This window comes from Aquarana catesbeiana, unplaced genomic scaffold, assembly GCF_042186555.1.
Source record: "Aquarana catesbeiana isolate 2022-GZ unplaced genomic scaffold, ASM4218655v1 unanchor211, whole genome shotgun sequence".
NCBI classification, from domain to species: Eukaryota; Metazoa; Chordata; class Amphibia; order Anura; family Ranidae; genus Aquarana; species Aquarana catesbeiana.
In genome coordinates, this window is record NW_027362637.1 from 1,807,563 (window position 1) to 1,821,882 (window position 14,320).

The 14,320-nt window shown below is 45.9% G+C and overlaps 1 long non-coding RNA gene across 1 annotated transcript in view; it reads left to right on the plus strand.

Moving 5' to 3' along the window:
- The window catches only part of LOC141121506 (uncharacterized), a 13,607-nt gene extending 2,014 nt beyond the window's left edge, over positions 1–11,593 (plus strand). The window contains exons 2-3 of the long non-coding RNA XR_012240575.1: positions 3,602–3,688; positions 9,778–11,593. This is a non-coding gene — a long non-coding RNA (uncharacterized lncRNA). The remainder of the gene's footprint in view (positions 1–3,601; positions 3,689–9,777) is intronic.
- The last annotated feature ends 2,727 nt before the right edge of the window (positions 11,594–14,320 follow it).

The window sequence follows — 14,320 nt, forward strand, 5'->3', positions numbered from 1 at the left end:
CCACGCGTCCAATCTAAGCGCGCCCGCCTCCTCGATGACGATTGGCCCGCCCCTTTAGTTACTACGTCACACGGCTCTCGTCTCAGAGGAGGGGAGACCTAAGATAGGACTGAGGAAATCTCGGAAATGATTGGGTGACGTGTAGTAGGTGGGTGGAGTCTGTGCCGTGTCCTCTGATGGAGGAGGTGAAGAAATATCCCGGAAATAATTGTGGGATATTCCAATGGGGACACTTCAATACCGGGCACTTATACACTTTCCTGCCCAGATCAATTTTCAGCTTTCAGCGTTGTCGCAGTTTGAATGACAATTGCGCGGTCATGCTACACTGTACCCAAACAAAATTTTTATCATTTTGTTCCCACAAATATAGCTTTCTTTTGGTGGTATTTGATCACCTCAGGGATTTTTATTTTCTGCTAAACAAACCATAAAAGACTGAAAATTTTGAAAAAAAAAGTATTTTTTTTTGTTTCTGTTACAAAACTTTATAAATAAGTAATTTTTTTTTCCTCCTTCACTGATGGGGCGGCACTGATGGGCAGCAATGAGGTGTCACAGATGGGCACTAATAGGCAGCATGGATGGGCACCGATAGGTGGCACTGTACACAAATAAATGGTACTGATGGATGCCAATCAGTGAGGCCCATTGTGGGCACTGATTGGCATCCCTGGTGGTCCAATGTGGGCATCCTCGGGGGGGCTGCGCTGATAATCGATCAGCACAGACCCCCCCTGTCAGAGGAGCAGTCGATCGGCTCTCCTCTACTTGCGTCTGACAGACGCGAGCGAGGAAAAGCCAATCACCGGCTCTTCCTGTTTACCCTGTGATCAGCCGTGATTGGACACAGCTGATCACGTGGTAAAGAGTCTCCGTCAGAGACTCTTTACCTAGGTCGGTGTTGCGGGGTGTCAGACGTGTCCCCCAACAATGATCGCCCCGCAATGCACGCCCCCAGGGGCGCGCAGCGGCTTGATATCCTGAAAGACGTCTCGTGTCAGGATATTGAAACCACTTTGCCGCTGTCATTTTGCTATATGACGGTCGGCAAGTGGTTAAAGCGGAGTTTCACTCAAAAATGGAACTTCCGCTTTTCGGATTCCCCCCCTCCCCCTCCAGTGTCACATTTGGCACCTTTCAGGGGAGAGGGGGAGCAGATACCTGTATAATCCAGGTATTTGCTCCCACTTCCGGGCATAGATCACTTCAGTATCCACGGTTATCTACACCATGTCCGGCCCCTCCTCCGTCCCCCCCGCTGTCTTCTGGGAGACACACAGGTCAGAGAAGACAGCAGGGACCAGTGAGAACGTGCAGCGTGACTCGCGCATGTGCAGTAGGGAACCAGGCTGTGAAGCCGCAAGGCTTCACTTTCTGATAACCTTACCGAAGATGCCGGTTCCTCCACCTGAGAGCCGAGGGACAGATCGACAGAGGACATCGCGGGTGCCCTGGACAGGTAAGTGTTCTAATAAAAGTCAGCAGCTGCAGTATTTGTAGCTGCTGACTTTTTAAATTCTTTTTTTTTTTGGCGGAACTCCGCTTTAGAACAGAAAGTGCAGCGCTAATAAAACATGAAAGATAGGGAATATAAAATGCGGGCTAAAAAAGACAGGATAAAGCACAATATGATCCACCACAGTGTATAAACAATCAGTCCATGATTCCAGTCCACATATATCTTCAAAGTGTAGGAGACTGCATGCTGACACAAACGGTGATTCCAGGTGCCCACCACCACGATAACAAATGGCCTCTCACCTGATGTAGTGGACCCTTTGAATATAGAGGGTCACAAAACGCCTTTTCCATAAATCAATAGGTATGCAGCATGTCAATCAAGGACCGGGTACAGGACACGCCATATAAAATAAAAAGTGGCAAGAGGATAGTGCTCTCCGTATAATAAACTCTTTATTCAATAGTAAAAAGGTAACACTCACAAAGATAGTACTTGGTAAAAGCAGACAAACTTTCTTTAAGATCCTCCGATCTTCCGGACAGTGTAGCAGATGCGCAGTGGCCAGTGGAACTCCGCTTTAGGCCCGGTTCACACTTGTGCGATGCCAAACATCACACAGGCATCGCATGTAATTTGCAGCGCACTACCGTTCACATTACATGCGATGTCTGTGCGGTGCAATATCAGCCATACAGATAGTATGGCTGATATCGCACCGCATTCGGTGCAAACACGCACACGACCCTTTTTTTGTTCGGACCAGAATCGGATCGCATGTGTGTTCACACGCATGCGATCCGATTCATGTCCGAACTGTCAGTTCGCAGTGCGATATGCAAGCTGGACTGGGGGTGTCGTTAACAATGTATTGACACTCCCCAGCGATTTGCATATGGCAGTGTGAACTGACATGCGAGTTGGTGCGATGCGGGAACCCGCAGTGGATTCGCAGTGTTCTCGCATCGCACCAGTGTGAACCGGGACTTAAGGAGGCACTCTGATGGGTTCACCTGATTTAAGGAGGCACTCCAATGAAAACACCTGATTTAAGGTAATACCAAAGGTAACATTTTTTGGGGGGAAATAACAAACATGTTATACTTACCTGCTCTGTGTAATGGTTTTGCACAAAGCAGCCCCAATCCTCCTTCTCTCGATTTCCCCTCCAGCACTCCTGGCTCCTTCTCTTCTCCAAGTGCCCCATAACAAGCCGCTTGCTATGGGGATACTCATTTTTGCTCAATGCCAAGCCCTGCTCTGTGTGTCCATTAGACATACAGAGCACAGCTTTGCTCCCACCCTTACTGGCTGTGAGTGACAGCAGCAGGAGCCAATTGCTCCCAGTGCTGTGTCTGAGCCAATGAGAAGGGAGAGAGCCTCTGCTCTCAGCTACACAGCGCTGGATGGAGATCAGGGCTGGTGGAAGGATTCTTTCCCACACAAGTGAAGGTGCATTTTACTGCCCCCTTTATCCTGGCGCCCTAGGGTGGCTGTCCAGCTTTATCCTGGTGCCGGGCCTTCCTCTTCATGAGTCCTGTAATCTCATACATTTGTAAAGCATTTTACAAACATATACATGTGTACAGCGTTACTTACCGCCCAAATATGGACTTGGACGCACTCTTTATTTTTTGTACACTGTTGAACAGCAGAGAGAAATGACGATGGGCAGTACAGCACACACGATGTACAGCTACACACACAATGACATGCTGGGCACATCTGTCAGACCTGTGTGAATGAGGCACAATGCTATTAGAAGACATGAGTGCAGGAAAACACATTCCTTCCATGTACAGCATCCGCACCCCTGTAGTGTTTCCCCTGCATGTCCCAGCACAGACACTGCAATTAGCCACTTACCCACCAGAAGATTTACCCCCTTCATGACCAGGTCATTTTTGCAATACAGCACTGCGTTACATTACCTGACAATTGCGTGCATAAATAAACATTATGTCTTTTTTTTTCCCCACAAAGAGAGCTTTCTTTTGGTGGTATTTGATCTCCTCTGCGTCTTTTATTTTTTGCGCTATTAACAGAAAAATCTGAAAAAAAAAAAGTTTTACTTTCTGCTATGAAACACATCTTGTAAAATAAAAAATATAAAAAAATCTTATTTCTTTATACGTTTAGGCAAATATGTATTCTGCTACAAAATCACAAATTACAAAATCACATATTGATTGGTTTCCCTGAATGTTATCGCATCGACAAACCATGGTATGTACGCTGGAATTTGTATTTATTGATTTTATACTACTAATAGTGGCGATCAGCAACCTACTGTGGGACTGCAATATTGCGGCAGACAATCGGACACTAACTGACACGTTTGGCACTTTGTGGGAACCAGTGACACTAATACAGTGATCAGTAATAAGAAGCACTATCACTGTACTAATGATACTGTCTGGGAAGGGGTTAAAGATCTAGGGCGATTAAAGGATTAAATGTGTAGCTGACCAGTGTTTGTGTGTGTGTACAATGTGCTGCTTTCACTAAGGAATGTGCTGGATCTTATTCCATGAAAACAAAATTCAGCAAATCCTTGCTGACAGGACAGAGCTCTGCTTTGTTTACATAGATAGAGCTCCGTCCAGTGTGTCTCCTCGCCGATCAGTGGGTGCTGTCGGTCATCCTTTGGCCGGCACCCACTGATTGGCTTCTGCTGTGACTAATCACAGCAGAAGCAGTGTGCACACCCCTTAACCAGGAGAGCAGAATCGCATGCGTGCATATATATATATATATATATATATATATATATATATATATATATATATATATATATATATATATATATATATATATATATATATATATATATACACACATATACACACACACACACACACACACACACACACACATATATATATATACACATACATATATATATATACACATATACATATACATACATACATACATACATACATACATACATATACATATATATACATACATATATACACACACACACACACACACACGCGATTCTGCACAGTGCGGCCGCCCTGTAGCAGTAAAGCTAGAATGAACCAGTCGCCAAATGGTTAATGCAAAATAGTTCATTCCTCAGTCAGTTTTTATCTGCTGTGTCCCAATAGGCAGATTTCTTTTCATTTCCTGTCATGGAGACCCAACAGGTAGTGAAAGAAAATCTCCACATTAAGAGAAGTGTCATAGGTGTCCTATCAAAATATTTCCCCTCACCTCTATTTCCGGTGACAACCCATCACTTTCTGTTGCAGAGACAATGGTCATGGTGACCAATTGTGAGGGTGAAAGAGACTGCATCAGAAACCTTACAGGGGTTCTAACCCTTCCACACGCCATGCAAAACTAGAAATAAATGAGCTGTCAGTGCCCACGCAGCTGGTGTAGCGATCCAGAGGTTTGAAATCCCAGCTCTTCTCCCTCTTCTTTCCTGGATAGATCAGAGCCATTCTGATGGATAAAAACTGCTCTAATCCATCCTGGAAGTCCTACAGAAAGAAGAGGGAGAAGAGCTGGGATTTCATATCTCTGGACCACTACACCAGCTGTGCGGGCACTGACAGCTCAGCACCCACAAGGGTAAGTACAGTGGGGACCGGGGGAGGTGTAGAGTGTTAGTTCATTTTTGAAAATGTGAACTTTAATCACTTCAGCTCTGGAAGGTTTACCCCCCTTCATGACCAGGCCATTTTTTGCGATACGGCATAGCGTCACTTTAACTGACATTTGCACGGTCGTGCAACACTGTACCTAAATAACATGTATGTCGTCCCCCCCCCCCCCCCCCACAAATAGAGCTTTCTTTTGGTGGTCTTTGATCATTTCTGCGGTTTTTATTTTTTGCGCTATTAACAAAAAAAGACCAACAATTTTGGTGCACTCACACCGGTAATGTCCTGTATGGGGAGGCAGAGAGCTTCTCTGTACTCTTCACTGTACTGTGCCGACCCAGCTCCTGCTGTGCTGAGTGGGAGTTACGATGTACTTTTTCAACCAGGATGCCACGGCACCCGATTGAGAAAGGCTGGTCTAAGAAACCAGAAGCAACAAGTATTTTTTCATTTCCGGTTTTGCCGGATGCAAACAGGTCATTACTGGCTTGGGAAAGCATTAAATCAAACCGATCTTGGTGTGATCAGATGCTTTCAAAACGGTAGTAAACTTTTTGAAAAAAAAAAAAAAGTTTCCTCCTGCCAAGCAATATCATAATGTGCTAGTATGCACCACATACTAGCACTTTATGAAAGGCTTACCTTGAAACAAAGCCCTCCAGCGATGTGCTGTCACCACTGTAGAGGCTTCTATCTTTACCGGGTCTTCCTTCCGTGTTCACGAGCCGCAAAGACATCGTTCCTGCGCACACATGCGGGAGTCTCGGCTATGGCACACAGCTCTGAAGGAATGGCACCGGTATGCTGTTCCTTCAGAGTGCATGCGCTGGTGATGTCACCAGCCGATGCTTGCTAGAATATCTAGATATTCATTTTACCTACAGGTAAGCTTCATTATAAGCTTACCTGTAGGTAAAAATCAAAATGCAGAGTTTACTACCACTTTAAGGGCTGAAGAGAGATCTGGGGTCTAATAGATGTCTCAGTAAAGAGTAGCTGTCACTGCCCATGCTATCACAAGGAATGTTGTTGGATGTTGCTTGTGGATGGAACACTTCACACAACAACTGAGTGTAGATCGGTGTATACTAGATCCCAATGTCTGTGTCACACCTCACTCTCCACCACTGTGAGAATTCACCGCTCACCTCTCTTACAGACCCAAGAATTCTAGGTCTAAATCCCCCTTGAGCCCCCTTTTCATTATTCACACATATATATATGTAGCAGTAACTCACGGTGGAGCTGCTGGTTTAAGCGGGCCTGTTACATTCACTCTTACTGCCCTCTGTTTCACCGGCACCGGGTCTAGGGTTCCGTTGAGTTTACTTCTGGACGACACACGCACCAACACTGGAGTACGTTTTCAATGCTTTATTAAACAAACGACTTAGGAAATAGCAGGAAAGAGGTGGAAAGGAAACTTGCAGAAGAAACTCAAATATCCTCTTGTAGGGTTCTCTTGACAAATGTCCTGGTAGAATTCAAATACTATATGGAATGCGCTCCCCTTGTGGGACACACTCCTTGCTCGTCTGGATAGGCCTCTCTCACCGGTCTAGCAGACAGTACGCAGCACGAATCAAAGTCTCTGCCACAGACTTGTTTGGGAACAAAACCCGTACGATCCTCTGCCACAGGATGTATCAGATTTTCTGTAGTGAATGTCAGTCACAGTGCTTGAGCCTTTAAGCCAACCCGACAACACTATGCTGTATAGTTGCTTTCAGATACGTCCTCCAACCGAGTCACCAGGCCCCTCCTATAGACCAGCACGCTGCGTGATCCCTCCAAGACGGGTCCTCCCCTGGGATCTCCTCGGTTGTCCAGCTTCGTCACACAGGATCGACAGCTCAGGACCATTCCTCGGCCGCGGTGGTAGGCCCCGGACAAGCCTCTGGACCCACCCCTGCGCCGCAGTATCGTGGGCCTCCGGAACGGAGGACCACGAGGTAGCTCCTTAACGCATAACTGTCGGCCAGGAGGGCCAGCAGGTGGCTGAAAAACAAACCCCAAAATATGGCGTCTGTCCCATAAATACCCTCGCCCAGAATGCAACTCGGAGGACCACCTCCACCGAGTTGTCTCCAGGACAGAAGAGCATCTATACACTTCAACACATTGCCTTTCCAACACTAACCAGTGGTAACAGCGACACCCACCGGTCAGCACGGAAACACACACCACGTCAGCCAAGCTGGAACAGAGGCAAACTCAACCTTCCTAACGCACAAATGACTACATTTACCTAACATGCGGTAGATTGCAAATCTACCAGCGCTACATATATATTGTGTATGTAATATTTTGTCATTATTTTTTAATAGATGTTGTAGGTACTAAAAAGTAGTACTACAACATATTATAAAAATGAATCTGGTTGGTGTGGAACACGCTGAGGCAGCGCAGGAGTTTTTCATTACACATATTAGCAAATCATTGCTTTTTTTTTAATGTAGATTTTACACAGTGTCACAACTTTTTGGAATTGGGGTTGTGTTATTATTATCTATGCTGCTTTCTATCTTCAGCGTGTTATATTGAAGCCCCACTCAGGAGTAAAATAACCTTTTTACCCCAGCCTCCTGGGATATGTCACACGTGCAAGGAGCCTGCAGAACCAGTCTTATTGCACCGCACAATCTCATGCATGCACAGCGGGGTGCCGGTTGAGATTGCTCAGGAAGTCACAGCAGACTCCCAAATTCCAAGATGGAGGTGCTGGGGACCCAAAGAACCGTCTGCTGAATGATAGCAGGGACTGGACAGTACCTCATTTTAAAAGGTCAACAGTTGCAATATTTGTTGCAGGGGACCATTTATTTATTTATTTTAGAAGTGAAGTTCCACTTTAAAGAAAGGAAATAAAAAAAAGTGTTACTTTTTTTTTTTATAAGTGAAAAAAAATGTAATATCACCCCATTGCAAACACTCAGCATAGGATGCATTTATGTGAAGTATCACTGTGACCGTCGGCGTGAGAGTAATAATTCCAGGGTCAAAATTCATAGATAGTTAATATGATAATAACTGTGAGCGCAAGGTACAGTGAAATATAAAACCGAATAATAGTAATAAAAAAATCACTAGTAGTCTGTATTGAAAGGGAGGTCATTAGACCATAAGCACAACAATAGTAGTCCAATAATAGAAATAATGGTGGGATGATGAGGACGGCTGCTGTCATCAGAGAGCTGGCTCTGTACACAGAAATAGAAGGGGAGAACAAAGGAAGCGCCACCTAAGTGCAGTATTAAAGGCTGGTTTTTAATGGCAAGGTATACATAAACACTCACAAGATGTAAGGAAGATACAGGCTCATCTGTATAAGTAGTCCCGAGGGCTCCTCGAGTCCGGAAAGGGTTCCTGGTGCGTGGTATGTTAATGGCAGGTCCACAGCACGTCCTGTGGCCACAGGAGAGGAGCCGGTGTTCTGCCGAGAAAGTTCCGCTCGGCGGATAAGTTCCCCCCTCTACCGCGCAGGCGCTGCGCCTGCGCAGTAGGATCCGGCGGAAATAGCCGAAGCGGAATAGCTGAAAATCAGCTGTACACGGCGCCTGTAAGAGGGCCCCTCGCGGGCTTGCTTCGCTCGCCACGCTTCGGGCACGGCCTCGCTTCGCTCGGCTCTTTTAGATTCCCCCTCTAGGTCCACTTGGATGGTGGGAAAGGAACCTGGATCTAGGGCGCAGGCGCCGTGTACAGATGATTGAAGCGTTTGAGCTTCGGCTATCTCCGGCGGCTGACAGTAGTTGGTACTGCGCAGGCGCTGCGCCTGCGCAGTACAGGGGGGGAACTTATCCGCCAAGGGAACTTTCTCGGCAAGACACCGGAACCAGCGTGGAACGCACGGAAGCGACGTCACGGGTCACAGATCACATACGGAGGAGCTAGTCACAGGAAAGGAAAAGAGACTGGCAGCCTACGCGCTCGGAGCTTCAGCTCCTTCTATTGGCCTGGAATGGTATATATATATAAAGTTTTATATGTATTTTTCTTGTGTGTGTATATATGTATGTATATGGGCATATATGTACCTGTCATATATATTTTCTTACCCAATCGAATATTATTTTTCCATCATTTAATTTTCTAATCACGTTATATGTATAAGCTTATGCCACAATCCATGTCAAATCTATCAGGACGCAATAAACCACATTGTAATCACTTAGAGAAGATTTGTGGCTGTTCAGAGACCAGTCCACGCTGTGATTTGTTGTCCCACAGCACAGACATATAAATAGCACTATACCATTCCAGGCTCCGAGTGCATAGCCTGCCAGTCTCTTTTCCTTTCCTGTGACTAGCTCCTCCGTATGTGATCTGTGACCCGTGACGTCGCTTCCGTGCGTTCCACGCTGGTTCCGGCTCCTCTCCTGTGGCCGCAGGACATGCTACGGACCGGCCATTAACATACCATGCACCAGGAACCCTTTCCGGACTCGAGGAGCCCTCGGGACTACTTATACAGATGAGCCTGTATCTTCCTTACGTCTTGTGAGTGTTTATGTATACCTTGCCATTAAAAATCAGATTCTAATATTGCACTTAGGTGGCGCTTCCTTTGTTCTTCCCTTCTATTTCAGTAATAAGAACTGGCTGCGGGAAGCTCTGGATCCTGGACATGGTAAGTTACTGATTTTTAAAATATAATTATATAGTATTTGTATCTGCTGATTTTTTTTTTTTTTTTTACAGAAAACCCAACTGAAGTTCCTGTCTTGGTCACACAGCCCAGTCCTCCTATCTCCGCTCATGTCCAGACTTAAGGATGGGCTCAGCCATGTTCGGATATGAATCTGAACTCGCCTGGGTTATCTCACCGGGAAGCTCCCACTTATTGTAAGGGCAGGGGAGACTGATGTGAATTGGTGTAATATTTCTCTAGCTGGGAGCGGGACTGTCAGTGCTGTTTGGACTGAAGGGACCATCTGGCGTAGAGAGAGACTGTCATAGTTGCCAACATTGCAAAAAAAATATGAGGGACACTTTTTTGGCTGTAGGCGGAGCCGTACAATAATTAGGGGGCGGGGCATTCATTTGTAGGCGTGGCTTAGCAAAAAATTATAAGTGCGACGCGCTAAGCGCGCCGAGGTGAAAAATGGGTGCGACTTACTCGAAAAGTGGGTGTGGCTTATGCGAAACGTGGGCGCGGCTTAAATGGGCGGGGCTCAAGAGGGTGTGGTTAGAGTCTGAGATGAATGAGGGATAGAGAGGGAAAGGGGGAGAAGGAAAGGGGGACAGGGGAATGACGGGACAGCAGCCCCAGATCCTACACAACAATAGAAATATGTGTATTCTAGAAAGTTTAACAATCAGCAGATAAAGATACTCCAAACGCCTGGTGTTAGCGCCTCAATCATCCTGGCACCATGGTTGTTATGGTGTCAGGGTGAATGAAGTGCAATTATTTCTATTATTACATTGTAATGTAAAATTAAATCATTCAACTCACCATAATGCAGAATCAGTGGGATCCCTGAGCGTGTCACTAGCCACGTCGCCTTCCACGGGCAGAGTCTGTCCTTGCATCAGGTGCCCCTGGCAGAGTCCGTCCTTGCATCAGGTGCCCCCGGCAGAGTCCGTCCTTGCATCAGGTGCCCCCGGCAGAGTCCGTCCTTGCATCAGGTGCCCCCGGCAGAGTCCGTCCTTGCATCAGGTGCCCCCGGCAGAGTCCGTCCTTGCATCAGGTGCCCCCGGCAGAGTCCGTCCTTGCATCAGGTGCCCCCAGCAGAGTCTGCATAGACCCCCTCAGTGCAGACCCCCTCCATCAGTGCAGACCCCCCCTCAGTGCAGACCCCCCTCCATGCAGACCCTCCTCAGTGCAGACACCCCCTATATTAGTGCAGCCCCCCCACTCAGTGCAGGAGCGGCCGGTGTTCTGCCGAGAAAGTTCCCCTTGGCAATGAAGGACCCCCTGTACTGCGCAGGCGCAGCGCTTGTGCAGTACGGGGCTGGGAAACTTTCGGCAAGACACGGCGACGGCGCTGTGTCTTCTGCTTGTTTCAGTGGAGAGGGGAGGGGCCGAGCAGCTAAAGAAGCCGCTTCATTGGCTGCACGGATCAAGCACCCTTCCTCTCTCCACTTACTCACACTAGGGGGAAGATCGAGCGGCGGCGGCCGCCGCCATTTTGCTGGAGCCAGCTGCTCCAAAAACAAAAAAAAAACAACATTCCCAATTTTCCTTATGGAAAATCCCAATTCGGGACAGCCTCCATCCGGGACGAGGGTCCCAAAATCGGGATTGTCCTGGGAAAATCGGGACTGTTGGCAACTATGGACTGTCACTGTAACTCAGGTATCGGTGAGGTGTCTATTATCTGTGCTGCTGCACACTGCTGTTAGTGTCACTGTGAGAGACAATTTCATGTGTGTGTGTAAATCAATTGTATTTACTATTGTAAATAAAATAAAAATAAAAAATCTACCTTAAATCACATCGCTAATTGCATTATGTACTTGTTTGTAGCCTAAATACTAAAATATGCGCTTAAAACTGTAATTTTGTAACTTTTGGAAATGCTAGTGAATTTTGGGTGTTGTGTCAGTAAATTTCAATCTGGTAGGTTGGCAACACTGCCTCTTAACATGCCCTGGCAACAGTCCAACAGCTGTCAGTCCTTAGGCTGAGTGTGCCAACCTTTACCAACCCTGTCTAGGAATATTTTATTAGCATAGCTGGTAGTAGATTGTCACATTCAGCCAGACTTTCTGCAATGTTGAAGTCATTTTATAGCTTCTTCATCCCACTTCTTCAGTTCTGGAGAAGGTATGATGGACCTTCAACATTACAGAACAAGTCCAGTTGAATGTGACTACTACCATCTATGCTATGACCTGGATACATAGGAACCTTCACAGACAGTAATCATGGAAGAATGTATTTATTATTACACCGCCACAGAACATACAGATGGATCTTGTATCAGACTTTATTAAAGGGGGGTTCCGGCCGCTATATATTTTTTTTTAAAAGTCAGCAGCTACAAACAGTGTAGCTGCTGACTTTTAATAAGGACACTTACCTGTCCAGCGAGCCCGCGATGTCGCCCCCCCAGGCCGATCCATCCATGGGATCGGCTGCCAGCGCCTCCATCTTAACGAAGGGAAACAGGCAGTGGAGCCTTGCGGCTTCACTGCCCGTTTCCTACTGCGCATGCGCGAGTCGTGCGGCGCTTTGTGAATGGCCCCGTTGCTTCCTGGGACACACACAGTTCCCAGAAGGCAACGGGGCCGCTCACCGAAGAGGAGGAAGCGGCAGATTAGGAAGACTGCCTAGCAACAAGGGTTTCAGGTAAGTTAACCACTTCAGCCCCGGAAGGATTTACCCCTTTCCTGACCAGAGCACTTTTTACAATTTGGCACTGCGTCGCTTTAACTGCTAATTGCGCAGTCATGCAATGCTGTACCCAAACGAAATTTGCGTCCTTTTCTTCCCACAAATAGCGCTTTCTTTTGATGGTATTTGATCACCTCTGTCGTTTTTATTTTTTGCGCTATACACGGAAAAAGACCAAAAATTTTGAAAAAAAATGATATTTTCTACTTTTTGTTCTAAAAAAAATCCAATAAACTCAATTTTAGTCATACATTTAGGCCAAAATGTATTCGGCCATATGTCTTTGGTAAAAAAAAAATGTCAATAAGTGTATATTTATTGGTTTGCGCAAAAGTTATAGCGCCTACAAACTAGGGTACATTTTCTGGAATTTACACAGCCTTTAATTTATGACTGCCTATGTTGTTTCTTGAGGTGCTAAAATGGCAGGGCAGTACAAAACCCCCACAAATGACCCCATTTTGGAAAGTAGACACCCCAAGGAAATTGCTGAGAGGCATGTTGAGCCCATTGAATATTCATTTTTTTTGTCCCAAGTGATTGAATAATGACAAAAAAAAAATTACAAAAAGTTGTCACTAAATGATATATTGCTCACACAGGCCATGGGCATATGTGGAATTGCACCCCAAAATACATTTAGCTGCTTCTCCTGAGTATGGGGATACCACATGTGTGGGACTTTTTGGGAGCCTAGCCACGTACAGGGCCCCGAAAACCAATCACTGCCTTCAGGATTTCTAAGGGCGTAAATTTTTGATTTTACTCCTCACTACCTATCACAGTTTTGAAGGCCATAAAATGCCCAGATGGCATAACCCCCCCCAAATGACCCCATTTTGGAAAGTAGACACCCCAATCTATTTGCTTTGAGGCATGTTGAGTCCATGGAATATTTTATATTTTGACACAAGTTGCGGGAAAGTGACACATTTTTTTTTTATTTTTTTTTTTTGCACAAAGTTGTCACTAAATGATATATTGCTCACACAGGCCATGGGCATATGTGGAATTGCACCCCAAAATACATTTAGCTGCTTCTCCTGAGTATGGGGATGCCACATGTGTGGGACTTTTTAGGAGCCTAGCCGCGTACGGGGCCCCGAAAACCAATCACCGCCTTCAGGATTTTTAAGGGTGTAAATTTTTGATTTCACTCTTCACTGCCTATCACAGTTTCGGAGGCCATGGAATGCCCAGGTGGCACAACCCCCCCCCCCCCCAAATTACCCCATTTTGGAAAGTAGACACCCCAAGCTATTTGCTGAGAGGCATGATGAGTATTTTGCAGCTCTCATTTGTTTTTGAAAATGAAGAAAGACAAGAAAATTTTTTTTTTTTTTTCAATTTTCAAAACTTTGTGACAAAAAGTGAGGTCTGCAAAATACTCACTATACCGCTCAGCAAATAGCTTGGGGTGTCTACTTTCCAAAATGGGGTCATTTGGGTTTTTTCTTTTGCCACCTGGGCATTCCATGGCCTCCGAAACTGTGATAGGCAGTGAAGAGTGAAATAAAAAATTTACGCCCTTAGAAAGCCTGAAGGCGGTGCTTGGTTTTCGGGGTCCCGTGCGCGGCTAGGCTCCCAAAAAGTCCCACACATGTGGTATCCCCGTACTCAGGAGAAGCAACAGAATGTATTTTGGGGTGTAATTTCACATATTCCCATGGCATGTTTGAGCAATATATCATTTAGTGACAACTTTGTGCAAAAAAAAAAAAAAATTGTCTCTTTCCCGCAACTTGTGTCACAATATAAAATATTCCATGGACTCGATATGCCTCTCAGCAAATAGCTTGGGGTGTCTACTTTCCAAAATGGGGTCATTTGGGGGGGGTTTGAACTGTCCTGGCATTTTATGCACAACATTTAGAAGCTTATGTCACACATCACCCACTCTTC